This window comes from Arachis hypogaea, chromosome 12 (genome assembly GCF_003086295.3).
Source record: "Arachis hypogaea cultivar Tifrunner chromosome 12, arahy.Tifrunner.gnm2.J5K5, whole genome shotgun sequence".
Lineage (NCBI taxonomy): Eukaryota > Viridiplantae > Streptophyta > Magnoliopsida > Fabales > Fabaceae > Arachis > Arachis hypogaea.
In genome coordinates, this window is record NC_092047.1 from 33,328,792 (window position 1) to 33,347,408 (window position 18,617).

Sequence of the window (18,617 nt, forward strand, 5' to 3'; positions counted from 1 at the left end):
AAAGAAATCTGAAAATAACTCTAGGCTTTTCTCTCAAGTGTTTCACTCAGCCTTTTTCCACTCATGGCTTTTTTACTTGAGTTTTCTCACAATGCCTTTTCTCACTAGAAATTACAGAATGATAAACATTGAAAAGAACATTACAATCAGTAAAACATGAAGGAGATTGACTTCATCAACAGCCTCTGTGCTATGCGAAAAACCAGATTAGCAAGCATCTGATTCAGTTCTTCATACTGGCGGAATGCACCTTTGATTAGGTTACACTGTCCAGTTAGTTGAACTTCTTCAAAGAACTCTCTTAGAACAATAACCTCTATTCACTGGTTTTCTCTCCTTGCTTTCTGAATGAACAGCAAGCTTCTTATATCTCCTTGCATGTGGCTGAGTTCTTCTTCCAAGGTTAACACCTTGAGCCTTGAGCTTCACCAACCCACAAGCTTACTTTTTCTTCTCAAGCATCAAAGTAGAACCTTTGCTTCTGACTTCTCCAACTTGAACGAAAGCCACAAAACAGTAACAATAGAAATCTTCTTATGGTCAACTTGATCTTAGCCATTGAAAAACTACTTGGTCCCCAAGTATCACTTGTGACCGTAGATGTGAAGCAGAATAGGGCAGAGAACAACTTTTCCTTGAATGCCATTTTCGGGTAGTGCAGAGAGTTGGGAAGAAGGGATGAAGATCTGATGCATGCAAGATGAGATGGATTACCTTTCTTAAGCTTGATTTAGTTTGGATTTTCTGTTTTAGCTTCTGTGCTTCAAGCTTTAACTCTCTCTTTCTTGCTTCTTTGGTTACTGGCTTAGGGAGAAAGCTTTTTCTCTCTTTCTCTTTCTTACTTTTCTGATGCCATGATTTGACTTGATTAGAGAGGAGAGGAACGTTGCTCACTTTGGAGGAGTGAAGAATTCAATCTTACAAGAGAAGCTTTGTGGGATGGATACGGGTTTGGATTATGTAACCCATTTGGCCCGATTTGATTTCTTAGGCTTCTTTCTTTGCTTTTGCTTGGGCTTTTAATTTTTTCTTTCAGCCCAATATTCTTTGCTGATTTCTTTTTATTTCATTTGGGCTATTAACATTTGGCCTGCAATAATAAACAATTAGTTAATAAGTAAATATAATTAATCAACACTAATTATTTATTTTGCCCAAAAATAATGTTTGTCATCACTAATTAATTTAGTTAATTTCTTAACTCAACAATCTCCCCCTTGATGACAAACATGATTTAAGCAATAATCAAAAAGGAAATGAGTTTGAGTCAGGTTTAGAAAACTCCCTTTGATTTTTGTCATTTGCTTTTATGTTGCTCCCCCTTTCCTTTTCAAGGTTAGCTCCCCCTGAATTTATGCTCTTCTCTTCTTTCCTGTTTACATATACTTATATGGAACTAAACAGATGCTATGTACTAACCAAAAGTATAGCAAACAGTGATAGTTTAAATGGCCAAAATAGAGCTTTAATACATCAGGGTCAGAATCAGATAGCAACATATCATAATCAGCCCAACATCAAGCTATTACCATCAGCAAACAGATTCAGCATGTGAAAACAAGTATTAATGCAGCAAAGATTATTCAACATGTAAACTCAAGTATAGATGCAGCAAAAATCCCAAAAAAATTACTAGGGTCCTATTGCTATTACTCCCCCTTTTGTCATCAAGGGCGGATAATAAACAAGATCAACAAAAAAAAAGTCTTGTATCCTACAGAAAAGAGTTAGAGCACAGTTCAAAGTGCTAACTAAACTACCAAAGGTGCAGTAATATCCAGAGTCATTACAGTCATCCAAAATGAAACAGTTTAAAAGAACTAAAGAAGCAGCATTCATGAGACAAAAAAAAGTAGCAATAACAGTTTTTATGAGACAAATCCTAGGCATCAGAACCATTCCCCTCCGAAGCGGCTTCCTCTTCAACATCCGTGGCAATGTCTTCATCATTTTGAAGGTTGTCAATGAAGATCATCAGTACAACCACCCTATCCCTTGATTTCTTCAGAAAGTTCTCATGCTTGCTAGCCAGCTTCCTTTTCTCTTTGCTCAATTCAATCAAGTGATTTGATTGGGAGACAAACTCTTGAGCAACATCCCTGACCACATTCAGCATAGTGGATTTCTTCCCAGTAGAGATGGAAGTACCCTCAGTGGAAGGAGCAGTAGAATCATTAGGAATGAAATCTTCATCATCATCATCTAGAACCACTCTCTCAGATCGAGTTGGTCCTTTTTGCTGTTTCACTGAACCACCTCCCTTTAGATATGAATGTCTATTTTCATATTTCTCATTGGTCAAGTCAACACCAAAATACTCAAAAATTCAAATTAGGAACATGCCATAAGGAAGAGCTTTGTCCTTTTCACTTCTAACAGATTCAAACATGTATCTAACCATCAAATATGCAAATGAAATTTCAGTTTTGGTGAGAAGGGCATATAAAACAAGAGTATCAGTGTAGGAAACCCTTTGATATGAGCCGCTTTGAGGCAGAATAATATGATTGACTATTCGGTGCAGTTGAGCACGCTCATATCCTAGGGCTTTGTGAGTGGGTGTAATGCCATCTATTAAAGAGATATGTTCACAAATACTAGCCAGGGCATCATTGTAAGAAACACCAACTCCTTCATCCCACTTAACTGACGTGTAGGCACAGGGCCCAACATCAGTATACTTCAAAGCATCACTGATGGTCTCATTGTTTAAAACGATATCTCGGCCCTTGACATACGAATGAGCAGTGCCCTCATGATAAGTCATGTTTGCATAAAACTCTTTGACCAACAAGGGATAAACAGGTTTTTTGATATCAAAAAGATGATTCCAGTCCAGAAAAATCAAGTTATCAACAAAAGGAAAACCTTTTCTTTTCAAAGATGGCAAATCAGCGAGAAAAGAGGAACATAGGGTACGATACTGGATAACCTTCTCATAAAAATCATTGTTCATGGCAGATTTGAATCTATAAGGGTTATAGTTCGAATGAGAAGTCAAAAAGTGAGCTTTGTGATCAAAAGGTCCAATATCTGGTTCTTTAACATTCTGGAGAAGGACTCGAGTGTTACCTCGTTGAGAGCGCATTGGAACCGACCTGGATTTTGGTTGTGTTGGTTCGGGTATGGGTTCCTCAGTCACCTGACGTTTGCCTTTGGAGGAGCCAGGCTTTGCTGAACTTGGTTTTGAGGAGCCAGGCTTGGAAGGTGTGGCCTTTGGTGGTGGCGTCGGCTTGGCAGAGGCAGGAAACCTTGGAGTGTTTTTGGTCCGAGCCATGGGGTCACAGCGAGGAGGAGAGGTAGGAGGAGAAGGAGAAGGGGTAAAGGTGCGATCTTGAGAACGAGTGGAAGGCTTTGTGGGTAGCTTGTAAATCTTTTCACGAGGAGGCCTTTTAGGAATGGTTTTCTTCCTCATTTGGTTAGTTTCAGTCTTTTGAGGAAAGAGAAGCAGTAAAGGGAGTGGAAAGAAACCGAAGAGTGTGTAGAGAAGTTATGGAGGGAAGAGAGGGAGTATTGGTAACCGTACTCAAAAAGTGGATTTCCAAAACCATGCAACTGCATCACCATTTGAAAAGACTTGAAAAGACATGACCTCATTCAAGAAAGATTTTATTTGATTTAAAATTAAAATAGGAAGTTAATTTTAAATTTTGAAAGACAATCAGAATTAAATTGAAACACCTTTTGGGCCAAAATTAAATCCATTTGAAAACTTTTGGGCCACAAAACATTTATTGAAAACCTTTTATGAAGCACACAAGTCATCAAAAATAACAAACAAGATTGTAACATTCATGTTAGGGCCTTGAGGTGATTTGGATTTAATGAAACATATAGGACAACCCAGATCCGAATTGAGGTTGGTCCAGATCAATTTTTCACTTGAAGCAAGCCCAGAACACGTTGACTTGAGGGAAACATTCATCATCTGCCCAGAATTGTCTCATACCTGTTTATGAGACAAAAAGCTCCAGCAAATACATCAGCATTTTTCAAACAAGGAATCATAACTCAAAATTCCTAGACAAGTCCTAAGCATGCAGAATCTATCCTCAGCTAATGGTTTTGTAAAAATATCTGCTAATTGCTCCTCTGATTTAACAAATTGAATACTAATATCCCCTTTTTGGACATGTTCTCTTATTGAGTGAAATTTCACTTCAATATGTTTAGTCCTAGAGTGCAAAACTGGATTTTTAGAAATATTAATGGCACTCATATTATCACACAGCAGGGGAATATTTTCAGCCTTTAATTTGTAATCAGCAAGCTGTGTTTTTAACCATAAAAGCTGAGAACAACAAGAAGAAGCAGCTATATACTCAGCCTCTGCAGTGGATAAAGCCACTGTTGTTGCTTCTTACTTGACCAAACATTTAAGGACTTTCCAAGGAAGCAGCATAAACCAGAAGTGCTCCTTCTATCAACTCTATCACCAGCAAAATCTGCATCACAATAACCAACTACAGAAAAATCATCAATCTTAGGATACCAAAGACCAAAATTGGATGTGCCATGAACATATCTAATGATCCTTTTAACTGCAGAAAGATGTGACTCTTTTGGTTTGGATTGGAACCTAGAACACAATCTAACACTTTGCACAATATCGGGTCTAGAGGAAGTTAAGTACATAAGAGAGCCAATCATTCCTCTATACCTAGTCTCATCAACATCTTTCTCAGTTTCTCCCTTATCTAATTTAGAATTAGGATGCATGGGAGTTCCCATGGGTTTGGTATTTTCCATACCAAATTTCTTAACTAATTCCTTGGCATACTTCTCTTGATGAATGAAAATACCTCTTTCAGTTTGTTTAATTTGCAGCCCAAGGAAGAAATTAAGTTCACCCATCATACTCATGTCAAATTCACTTGTCATGAGTTTTCCAAATTCAGAACAAAGGGATTCATTTGCTGATCCAAAAATAATGTCATCAACATATATTTGGACTAGAATAAAAGAATCATTAGAGTTCTTGATGAATAGAGTTGTGTCAGTGGTGCCTCTTTGAAAACCATTTTTCAAAAGAAAAGAGCTAAGTCTCTCATACCAAGCTCTAGGAGCTTGTCTTAAACCATAGAGAGCTTTAGATAGTTTGAAAACATGATCAAAATGCTCTTTATTTTCAAAACCAGGAGGCTGCTCCACATACACTTCTCTATCTATCACTCCATTCAAAAATGCACATTTCACATCCATTTGGTATAATTTAAAACCACAAAATGCAGCATAAGCTAAGAGAAGTCTTATGGCTTCCATTCGGGCAACAGGGGCAAAGGATTCATCAAAGTCGATTCCTTCTTCTTGGTCATATCCTTGTGCCACCAGCCTTGCCTTGTTCCTTGCAATGCTACCATCTTCTCCCAACTTGTTCCGGAATATCCACTTGGTGCCAGTCACTTTCTTTCCACTTGGCCTTGGAACCAACGTCCACACTTGGTTCTTTTCAAACTCAAGAAGCTCATCCTCCATAGCCTTAATCCAAGAGGGGTCACTAAGGGCTTCTTTGACGTTTTGAGGCTCTATTTGTGAAAGAAGAGCAATGTTTGAACCTTCATTTGCCTTTCTAGTGGAAGACCTAGTTTGCACTCCATGAGAGACGTCCCCAATGACAAATTCCTCAGGATAATTCTTCAAGAATCTCCATTCACGAGGTCTGGTGGACTTGGAGGCAGATTCAGTCACCAAGGGATTCTGTGTGCTGTTGTCTGCAGAATTTCCTTCAGATTCATGAGACAAAATGGAATTGTCTCTTGAATTTTCAGCATTAGCTGTTTCTGGTTCAGATTGTCCAGAATTTTCTTTTCCATGATTCCGAGCAGTTTCATCCTCATTTTGAGCTTGATTTCCTGCATCACCATCTTCCAAAATGCTTTGCACCAAGTTAGTATCACAGAATGTAACATGTATGGACTCTTCAATAATTCTAGCATCTTGATGATAAACCCTATATGCTTTACTAGTTGAGGAATATCCTACAAACAAACACTCATAAGCCTTTGGATCAAATTTTCCCAAATTTTCTTTGTTATTTAAAACAAAACATTTGCATCCAAAGATGTGCAAGTAATCTAAGTTTGGTGGGTAGCCTTTCCAAAGTTCATAAGGGGTTTTCTTCAAAAATTTCCTTATGATTGTTCTATTTAAAATGTGGCAAGCTGTGTTAACCGCTTCAGCCCAAAGGAATTTTGGAACATTGCTCTCACAAAGCATAGCTCTTGTCATCTCTTGTATGCTTCTATTTCTTCTTTCCACAACACCATTTTGTTGTGGTGTTCTTGGACAAGAGAAGTTGTGAGATATTCCAAATTCCTCACAAAAGGATTCAAACAAATTATTTTCAAATTCAATTCCATGATCACTCCTTATAGAAGAGATTTTCAAATCCTTTTCATTTTGAATTTTCTTGCAAAAAGGTTCAAAGGCCGAAAAGGCTTTATTTTTGTGTGCAAGAAATAAAACCCAACCAAACCTAGTGTAGTCATCCACAATTACTAAACCATAATGTTTACCACCTAGGCTTTGAGTTCTTGTTGGACCAAATAAATCAATGTGTAGCAACTCAAGTGGTCTTTTAGTAGAGATGTCTTCCTTTGGTTTAAAAGAACTTTTTGTTTGTTTTCCCATTTGGCAAGCATCACAAGTGATGTCTTTGTCAAACTTTATCAAAGGAAGACCTCTTACTAATTCTTTCTTTACAAGTTTGTTTATTTGAAACATACTTGCATGGCCCAATCTCTTGTGCCATAACCACTTTTCAGATTCTTTAGAGTGAAGACAAGCTACATTTTGATTCTTTAGTTCATCAAGAGTAAGTCCATACATATTATTGAAACGCTTGGCAACAAACATCACTTCATTTGTCTTTTCATTAACAACACAGCATTCAAGCCTTTTGAAAACAACTAAATATCCCAAATCACACAGCTAACTTATACTTAAAAGATTGTGCTTTAAACCACATACCAAAAGTACATCATCAATGAAAGTAGATTGCTCATTACCTACTTTTCCAACAGCAATGATTTTACCTTTACCATCATCTCCAAAGGTCACAAAACCTCCATCATACTTATTTAGTTTGATGAAGTAGGTTGACCTTCCAGTCATGTGCCTTGAACATCCACTATCCATGTACCACATGTCCTTTTTGTTCTTGGATGCTAGGCAAATCTGCATGATGAGTTTCAAGTAGCCTTAGGTATCCAAATTAATTTGGATCCTTTGAAGTTAATCCATCTTGGTTGCCCAAGTGCATTGATATCACAAACAACATTGTAGACTTTGTTTCCTACAACTCTCTTTTCAATGAAGCATTGTGCATATGAGTGACCAAATTTCTTGCAATTAGCACAATGATTTTCTGGTGTGTGTTGCTAAAACTGATGTGAGTTATATTGCTTGAAATGATTAAAGCTTTGAAATTTTCTGGTTCTTGGAGGAGATGCATTTCTTTTGACAAACTGATTTTTAGTAAAGTTATTCCTCTTTGCAAAAGCATTTTCACCAGAATTTTTTTGAATATTTTTGCCTTTCGAGAATGAGGTTTTGTTGTAAAAAGTTGGTTTCTTGAAAGCAGCCTCATTTTTCGAAATATAACCCAAACCTGGCCGGTTTGAACTCGGTTCAGTTTTTAGTGAAGGGTCAGTTTCACTTGTGTATACTTCATCAAATTTTTCTTCAATTGTAGGAGCATTTTCAATACCAGATTTGTTTGGTATGGTTTTGGTATTTGATGAAGAAGCCACAAACTTTATAGAGGAAATATTAGAAAATGCATCTTCCTTGGCTATGTAGCCTAAACCAGATTTTTCAAACAATGGTCTTTGACTTGCAAGTAATTTGTCCAAGTTACTAGAACCTTGAGCAAATTTTGCTAAGTCACCATTCAGCCTTTTAACCATATCATTTAATCTTTTATTTTTAGCAATTAACTCATGTGAAGGATCCACAATGTGCTTTCTTTTTAATTTTTCAAGTTCAGATTTTAGAAATTTGTTTTCTTCAATGATGTCTAAAGCACATTCAGTTTCCTTCACTTTTTCTTTTAAAAAGTCATTTTCAGCTCTTAACACATCTCTTTCAGATCTGCATTTATTATATTTATCAAGCAGTTTTGATGTGTTTAAAGTGAGATCATCAATAATAACATGCAAATCCTCAATGGTCAAATCATAATAGTTTACCTCATCAAGATTGTTGTTTCCAGCCATGAAGCAGTCTTTGTCATCTCCTTCAGATTCTTCTTCTTCATTTGAGTCATTCTCAAGATCCTCCCAAGCTGCCATGAGTACTCTCTTCCTTTCCCTCTTGCCTTTGTCCTCCTTTTTGAGCTTTGGACAGTTTGATTTGAAGTGTCCAGCCTCCTTGCAATGATGGCATGTCACCTTGCTCAAGTCCATCTTTTGCTCCTTTGAACTTGAACCCTTGTATTTGCCCTTGCTTTTCATCATCCTTCTAAATCTCCTAGCAAAAAACAAAAGTTCGTCATCTGAAATACCATCACTAGACTCACTCTCTTTTGGTTCTATTTGTGACTTGAGGGCTATTCCCTTTTTCTTTGAGTCTGTGTTTATGTGTGTGGCTTCATAGGCAAGGAGTTTTCCTCTCAGCTCATCATAGGTTATGGGACTTATGTTGTTACTCTCGGTTAGGACAGTGGCAGTGCTTTCCCACTCTTTTGTGAGGCTTCTAAGGAGTTTTCTCACCAAGGTTTGTTCTGCATAGTTTGTACCCATAGCATCAAGGTTGTTGATTATGATTGAGAATCTCTCAAATGCTTCATCAATGCTTTCTCTATCCTTCATGCTAAACATCTCATACTCTTTTCGCAGCATATCAATCCTCGTTTCTTTGACTTGTTTAGTGCCTTCGTGTGTAACCTGGAGTTTTTCCCAGATTTCTTTGGCTGTCTTGCATCTAGACACCTTCCGGTACTCTTCAAAGCTGATAGCACAGTGAAGAAGGTTGATTGCTTTAGCGTTCAGCTCTATCTTCTTCTTGTCATCTTCATTCCATTCAGCTTCTTCTTTCGGAGTCACCACTCCATCAGCACTTGTTTTTGTTGGGATCTTGGGACCACTCACAATGATCTTCCATAAGTTGTAGTCAATGGATTGGATGAAGATCCTTATCCTTTCTTTCCAGTAGGAATAGTTCTTTCCGTTAAAGAAAGGTGGCCGGTTGTTTGACTGGCCTTCAGTGAGGGTGTAGGCAATTGTGGTTGTGCCCAGATTGTTCGCCATTGGATCTTTGCTCCAAGCGGTTAAGCTTGATTCTTGAGACCTTAGCTCCTGATACCAATTGAAGGTTGTGGTAGGCTTAGAGAAGGGGGGTTGAATCTATGCCTTCCTTTTTAGTTGCTGTTATTACCTTTTTTAACAAATATGCAATTCTGATTCTGTTTGAACTCAGCAGCGGAAATTTATGAGACAATTTATTTTGGTCTCATGAATATCAGAAAACAGAACACAGTAGAGAAGAGAAAAGCTAACACCAGCATGTATCCTGGTTCGGTTGCCTTGTGCTATGCAACCTACATCCAGTCTCCTCCACAACTATGGAAGAATTTCACTATAGTTAACAGTATTACATACACCAATAACTCAGGATTGACCCAATCCTTTCACACTCAAGTTCTAACCTAACTTGACCTTGGCTATGCTAATACCTAACTATTCACTCTTAGTGCTAACCCAACTAAGAAAGGGATACCTCACAGGTACAAGATACAAGACATAAACACACCTAAAGAAATCTGAAAATAACTCTAGGCTTTTCTCTCAAGTGTTTCACTCAGCCTTTTTCCACTCATGGCTTTTTTACTTGAGTTTTCTCACAATGCCTTTTCTCACTAGAAATTACAGAATGATAAACATTGAAAAGAACATTACAATCAGTAAAACATGAAGGAGATTGACTTCATCAACAGCCTCTGTGCTATGCGAAAAACCAGATTAGCAAGCCTCTGATTCAGTTCTTCATACTGGCGGAATGCACCTTTGATTAGGTTACACTGTCCAGTTAGTTGAACTTCTTCAAAGAACTCTCTTAGAACAATAACCTCTATTCACTGGTTTTCTCTCCTTGCTTTCTGAATGAACAGCAAGCTTCTTATATCTCCTTGCATGTGGCTGAGTTCTTCTTCCAAGGTTAACACCTTGAGCCTTGAGCTTCACCAACCCACAAGCTTACTTTTTCTTCTCAAGCATCAAAGTAGAACCTTTGCTTCTGACTTCTCCAACTTGACCGAAAGCCACAAAACAGTAACAATAGAAATCTTCTTATGGTCAACTTGATCTTAGCCATTGAAAAACTACTTGGTCCCCAAGTATCACTTGTGACCGTAGATGTGAAGCAGAATAGGGCAGAGAACAACTTTTCCTTGAATGCCATTTTCGGGTAGTGCAGAGAGTTGGGAAGAAGGGATGAAGATCTGATGCATGCAAGATGAGATGGATTACCTTTCTTAAGCTTGATTTAGTTTGGATTTTCTGTTTTAGCTTCTGTGCTTCAAGCTTCAACTCTCTCTTTCTTGCTTCTTTGGTTACTGGCTTAGGGAGAAAGCTTTTTCTCTCTTTCTCTTTCTTACTTTTCTGATGCCATGATTTGACTTGATTAGAGAGGAGAGGAACGTTGCTCACTTTGGAGGAGTGAAGAATTCAATCTTACAAGAGAAGCTTTGTGGGATGGATACGGGTTTGGATTATGTAACCCGTTTGGCCCGATTTGATTTCTTAGGCTTCTTTCTTTGCTTTTGCTTGGGCTTTTAATTTTTGCTTTCAGCCCAATATTCTTTGCTGATTTCTTTTTATTTCATTTGGGCTATTAACATTTGGCCTGCAACAATAAATAATTAGTTAATAAGTAAATATAATTAATCAACACTAATTATTTATTTTGCCCAAAAATAATGTTTGTCATCACTAATTAATTTAGTTAATTTCTTAACTCAACAACATTCATAACCCAGCAGTCAAATTTCTGACTAATCAATGCTGCTGCAAACCTGAGAAAGCACTCAAATATATTGAAAATAAAATTTAGGAACTACCAAATACTAGAGCAATTAGGAATAACTAAATGTCTATTTATAAAAAGAAAATAAAACGATAGAAAAATTACCCTCCAAATCCAGCTCGCATGTCCATAACATTTCTCATTCTCATCTCTTTCCAGCGTAAAGTATCAACATATTGTCCTATTATCTCATTCCAATATTTCGATTCTGCCTTAAAAAGCTCTGCTCTGGATGCGAAGGCATCAAATTTTATGCTTTGAAACCTATCAGGCGGAGTTTGCAAACGAGCATCATTGAATCATTGAATCAAAGGAATTAGCTCATTTTAAAACAGAGATGTGGCATCAGACAGCAAAATGAGCACATAAGAGTTCATTGTTAACCAAAATCGGCAATGAGAATTTACACAGCAGCAGTGTAAAACATCAGTCTCAGCAATTTCCATTAACCAACCCTAATCCTAACAACTCAAGAATAATTGAACAAACTAAATATAATGAACTACAAACAGTGATTGCACAAACAGCAGCATTAAGCAAGCAAGACCTAATCCACTATCCACGCCAGATTCTCTAACAACCTAATGTAACTAACTAATCTAACCAAATTGAAATTAGCTAAACAAAACTAACTAAACAATATTAATTAACTAATTGCAATAACAGAGTGAATTAAACAAAGAGAAAGAAGATCTGGGAAGCACAGGGGTGGTAATGAGAGAGAGAGGAAATGATGGTTGGACCCTAGTAGCGACGGTGGTGCACCGGTAGAGAGGCGGCGGCGCGGCGGCAGTGGGTCGCCGAGAAGGTTGTCGCGGACGAACGGTAGGTGGAAGGAGGGTGAGAGGAGAGAGAGACTAATGGGAGTAAGGGAGTGAGAAAGGGAAGAAGACGCGAAAAGAGAAGAAGGAGGAGGTCGCCGGCGTTGATGGTGGCTGACGGAGGCGCCGCCGTGCGGTGGTGATGAAGGCAGGGGCCAAGGAAGAAGAATGGAAGGGAAAAAGGACGAAGGAAGAAGAAAAAGAAGAGAAATTCGAAATAGGATTGGGGGAGGTTACAAAAATGGCATCATTTTTGTCTCCAGGGACTTATATGTCCTGTTACGAAATGTCCATGCCACCTGGCCTCCGTTATGGCCACCTCAGCGCCACCTCTTTCAGCTCATCCTTTTCCGTTCAGTGCAAACGGCTGAATTCAACGGAAGGACATAAATGTCCACATTTTTCAAGGGTCAGGGGCTTAAATGTATTTTCTATTCCTTGAGGACGAAAATGTCTACGAAAACAAAAGTTAGGGACGAAAATGTCCTTTACTCAAAATTATATGTTAAAGAAGTGAAAAACGTAATGCATGCTTGCGTTAATTTTTGTTCAACTTGTGCCAATTTAGTTGAATTTAGGTTATGTATGATGAAAAAAATATTAAAAGTAGTTCTTAAAAAAGTAGGGATCGGAGATCTTTTTATCATGATTTTTTCACTAGTTTAGATTCTATATTCTTATGGTGTGATGCACATATGATTGAAATTTACGTTATTAGTATGTTCATTGTGAAAATATTGAATCAGTTATTATGAATCAGTTATTATGTATAATTAGTTCATTAGTTGATTAAGTAAAAATATTTATATTTTATTATTCCGATACATTATTATTGTTGTTGTTATTATTAAGGCTATGCTACACATCCAAATTTTATCTAAGTAGGCCTAACACTAACAAAAATTACTCTCATTAAAAGAGCGTCATTAGACGTGCTTTATTTTTTTCTCCTCCCCCGCGCTTCTTCTTCTTCTCCATCTCCCCTGCGCTTCTTCTTTTTCTTCTTCTTCTTCTTCTTCTTTCAAATACATGCATACGTTATTTTCTTCTTCTTTCAAATTCACGTATCCTCCTCCTCTTTTCCTTCTTCGCGCACGCAGTTTCTTCTTCTTCTCCTCTTTTGTTATCGTCATTACCAACAACACAAACATTATTTTTTCAATTGAATTGAATGGAATGCAATTGCTAAATTGAATTGAATTGAATTGAATGGACGCAGGACGCAGGTGTTCTGAATTTGAATTGAATTGATAATCTCTAAATTGTAGACGTGTTTCGAATTTGATTTTATATAATGGGCAAGTCTGCATATGACCTGTTCGAATTGAAGCTCGAGGTTGAGATAAGTAAAAGGACTTCAATCAGGTTTCCTTCGCTACCTACTCTTTCTGCAATTCGTGTGAGCCTTACCCTTGTGGTGTTGTTCCTCTTTGTTGTATCCATGAGGAAGATTTATGTGTGCAAAAGTAGGATTCAAAATTAATAAAGAAAATAGTATCACCACCACCACCATCGTCAATAGGAACAATATAATGGCATTGATGATGAAGTTCTAATAGGTTTAATGTTCAAGTTTTCAGTGTTCTTTTGTTTCTCTGTCTTTCTAGTTCAAGGTGTGGTGCTTGATTTTGTGGATTTCTTTTATTTCAAATGGGGTTAATGGAAATCATGTGAACTGGTTCTTTTATGGTGGTGAGTGGGGAGTGAAATTGTGGCAATATAGTTAGCAGTGGATGTGGCAGAGGTGGTGGGAGGTGAGGTGATCAGTGGAGAGAGAAGGGTGAGGGAAAGAGATGATGATGAAGGGTATTTTAATCCAAGAACTAGGGAAAGGATGATTTTATAACGTTTTGTAATATTGAGGATGATTTTAATAACAAAAAAAGGTCGGGGACAATTTTGATTTTGACCTCAAACCTTAGGGATGAAAAAAGTACTTAACCCTAATAATAATAACAGTTATACTACACATACAAGTCTTTTTATCTTACAAGTCTTACAAGTTGGGCCAAACCCAACAGAAGCTACGCTCACCCACAAAAGCGTGTTAACACGCGCATCACGTTTCCAAAGCACTCCTTCACCCATAGTTATCAAACCCGGCTCGACCCGGCCGGTTCGACCGGAAACTCGGTCACCCGGTCACCTGGTCGAGCCGAACCACTCGTTGAACCGGCCATGCAATGAACCCGGTGGAACCCGGTTCGACTCGACGGGTTTTGATGAAAACCGGTGACCCGGCCGGGTAATTTGACTCGGTCCGGGTGGTGAAATTTTTTTTTTTAAATCGTTAAACGGCGTCGTTCCAATTCATCCCCCCTTCGTTGAAACTGTGATGAAACCCTAGGCTAATCCCCCTTCCCCCAATTGCCTCTAAATCCCTAATGGCTGAGACTCTGAGTGTCTAAGTTCATCAATCGGCAGTCCATTACGACCTCACCCTCACCGTCACGGCCTCACCCTTGTCACTCTGTCGTCACCCAGTCTCGGCCTCACCTTGTCGTCTCGGCCTCACCTCGTCGTCACTCTCAGTCTCGGCCTCACCTCGTCGTCACTCTCAGTCTCGGCCTCACCTCGTCAATGGCAGAAAGTGTTCATCAAAAAGCTCAGAAAGCTCAAAAAGCGTTCATCTTCTGCGGCCTCACCTCTCCGTCACTCTCAGTCTCTGCTCCCTCGGGTCATTTGGGTGGAAGTGGTGGTCGTCAGAAAGCTCAGAAAGCATTCATCTTCTGCCTCAGTGCCTCTGCTCCCTCAGGTCAGTTGCTGTTGTATTTGATTTTTAGAGTTGTTGAACCTGAGCATATGTTAGTTGCTATTGACCTATTGTTATGGAATCTGGTAGATAAATTTGATATTTTAGAGTAGTTGTTGAAGTTGGGCGAATTTTAGTTAAAATTGTTCTTGAATTTGGTAGTTGCTGCTGTTGTATTTAGTTTTTTAGGATTGTTTGTTGCTGGTTGCTGGTTGCTGTTTTGGTATTTGGTAATCGGTATAGAGCTGTTGTATTTTCCCTATTGTATTGTTGCTGGTTGCTGTATTTTCCTTTTCCTTGTTTGTTGCTGGTTGCTGTGTTGGTATTTAGTTTTTTAGTTGCTGGTTGCTGGTTGCTGCTATTATATTTACTGTGGGTTTTTAGAGTTGTTGTTGTTTATAGCTGGTTTGTTTAGAGTTGCTGTTAGTTGAATCAGTGAACTTTGGTGAAATGGTGGTGGTTGCTGTGTTACTTAAAAACTGATTTAAGCAAATCTTTTGTTGCTAAAAATATTTTTGGTTTTTCTTGCTAGAATTTTAAAAATGTCTTCATCTCAAACACCATCAGAAACGCCACCATCTCAAGAACAACCATCATCAGCAACTCCTACCCCTGATCTTAATACGAATTATTCTTGATATTGATTTGTCAAAATACACAAATGTAGATCAATTAAATTTGGAAGATGACCAAGATAATGATGGACCAAGTAACAGCGCTATGGAAGATATAGATGCAAATCAAAATGAGAGAAATGTTGATCAAGCTCCTAATTTGTCCTATGAAGATGTTGATGCCGATTTTGAGCTCACCCCTTGGACTTGATTCAATGATTGTGTTATCTTTAACTTGCTCTATTTGATTTAAATTGAGAACATATTTTATACTAGAGACTAGTTTATTAACTCTTCTTTTAGATTATTAGTTATGTTTAAGACTTGTTATTTGATTATTAATGTTTGTAAGACTCGCATTTTAAGTTTTAAGACATTATTTTAATTTTATTAATATAATTTTATATTTTTTTAGTTATGACCGGGTTAACCGGGTGAATTAGTGACCCACCGGTTGAACCAGTAATCCGGTGACCCGGTCATATGACCGGGTTGATTACCGGTTCGGTTCTGATAACTATGCCTTCACCATTATGAACGGCTCTTCTTCTTCTTTCTCGATGAAAACCGCAACTGTCATTTTTTCTTCGTGTTTCTCTTCCTCCTCTTCTTCCTTCTTCTTCTCATTCTTCTTTGTGTTTCTCCTCCTTTTTCTTCGCGTGTTTCATCTTCATCGTCGTGTTTCTCCTCCTTCTTCTTTTGATTTTACAACATTATATATTTTTTTCTTCTTTGTTTGATTTTTTCTCCCAAAAAGAATTATGAGAATATGAAATAAGAAGATGAAGAAGAAGAAACATCAGAAGATGAGGAGGAGAAAGAGAAAGAGTTCTGAATTATGCAGAACTTATCAGAATAAAAATATACCCAAATATCTTCGTGTTACACCCAAATATCTTCGTCTTACACCCAAATTTGCTGCAAATACAGAAATAAGTTATGCTACGTGTACACTAAAATCAACCACCAAAGTCAGCCACCAGTATAAAATACATACTAGAATACAAATATACATTGAAAATAAATTAAAGCACACATGTATTTATACACAAATACATTGGTGGCTGATTTTAGTGGCTAATTTTAGTGTACAAATACTATTTTTGTACAGAAAAATATTTCCTCTAATGCTGTATTTTTTTCTTCTTCTTCTTTTCCTTATTTCTTTCTTTCTTTCTTTTAGTTAAATGAATGTAAATTCATTCTCTTCCAATTAATTTTGCAGCATTATATGTTTCTTCTTCTTCTTTGTTTAATTTTTTTGTTTTTATTCTTGTTAAGAGAGTAAAATAAGAAGAAATTTAAGAAAGTAAAACAAAAACGAAAAGATGAATAAGAAAAGAAGAAGAAGATGGTGATGATGATGGAAAAAAAAAGAAAAAAGCAGCAGAAGATGAGGAGGAGGAAGAGGAAGAGTTCTGAATTATGCAGAACTTATCAGAATAAAAATACACCCAAATATCTTCGTGTTACACCCAAATATTTTCGTTTTACACCCAAATTTGCTGCAAATACAGAAATGAGTTATGCTACGTATATACTAAAATCAGCCACCAAAGTCAGCCACCAGTATAAAATACATACCGGAATACAAATATACATTGAAAATAAATTAAAGCAGACATATATTTATACACAAATACATTGGTGGTTGATTTTAGTGTACAAATAGCATTTTTGTACAGAAAAATATTTTCTTTAATGCTGCATTTTTTCTTCTTCTTCTTCTTTTCCTTATTTCTTTCTTTCTTTTAGTTAAATGAATGTAAGTCCATCATTTTTCAAGTAATTTTGAAGCATTATGTATTTCTTCTTCTTCTTTGTTTGATTTTTTTGTTTTTATTCTTGTTAAGAGAGTAAAACAAGAAGAAACTTAAGAAGGTAAAACAAAAAGAAAAAGATGAATAAAAAAAAAAAAAAGATGGTGATGATGATGAAAAAAAAGCAGCAGCAGAAGATGAGGAAGAGTTTTGAATTATGCAGAACTTATCAGAATAAAAATACACCCAAATATCTTTGTTTTACACCCAAATATTTTTGTGTTACACCCAAATTTGCTGTAAATACAGAAAAATATTTTCTCTAATGCTACATTTTTTTGTTCTGAATTGAACCACACCTCAGCCATTTGATTGGATTCAAAAATAATAATAAATTTTGTTCTGGTTCAATTGATAATCTGAACTTGAATTATTCATTATATTCAACAACGAGATAATTGATGATGGAGGAGAAAGAAAAAGAAAGGAAGAGAAGAAAATCCAATGAAAAAAGAAGGAGGAAGAGGCGGAGGAGGAAGAGGTGGTATTGATGACGACGATAACAAAAAAGAAAAATAACGAAGAAGAAGAAGAAGAAACGTGCAAGAAGAAGAAGAAGAACGTGCAGTAACATGAAGAAGAAGAAGAAGAAGAAGAAGAAGAAGAAGAAGAAGAACGTGCGCGCATTGATTGAAAAATTTGTTAAGGAGGAGCGTGAAACATACGCGCCATAAGAGGCACGTTTTAGGAGTAAGTGAATTTCAGGACTTGTAAGACTTGTATAGCAAAAAGACTTGTATGTGGAGATTAATTCTTGATTAAATTATAAGAATCTACAAAATAATTAAGTCCTATAAATAAAGTTTTAGTACAAAAAATATTAAGAATCTTAATTTATCCTCTTAATTATCATTTTAAGTATTGTCTTAATTTTAAATAAAATTTTTATTTTTTATTTTCTAAATCTAACTTAAATATTTAAATTTTTACTCATTTAAATATTAGAAATATAATTAAAAGGACTTATTAAGAATTTAAGATCTTCAAACACTCTTTAACTTTCTTTGACACAAGAACATCTCTTTTCTTTTTAATTTTTCATTTTTATTTTCAATTTCCCCCTCACCTCAGAGTCTTGTTTGGTTGTCATTCCATTCAAACCATACCACCACCAATAGCTCACTAAATAAAACCACACACACTCTCTCATAAACAGTTTCTGAGGAAAAGAATGATGATCATGCCTGTGAGAAGAACACTACTTCTCAAGTTGATTGCATTGAGAAGGAGACGACTCTGGAAACTCCAAACAAACATCTTGAATTTTTCATTCATGGTGATGATTGCAGGTTGATTCCTGTTGAATTTGACTCTGCTACCACAGAAGATTCAAATCAAAGTAGGTATAAGGCCAACGGCGACAATTTTATTCTGGATTTTGACACAAGTGATGATGCTAAAGCTGCGTCGGTTATTGAGAATTGGCACATTTCTGAGGAGAAAATTGTGGCAGGATTTTCATGCCAAGAGAATACAAAGGCCTTCAAGGTCAATGAGATTGAATCAATTCAATTACAAGAAGAGGAACAACATTTGGAGCAAGATTGTCAAGATGTGAAGATTGTTGAAACCATTGAAGATTTGCACA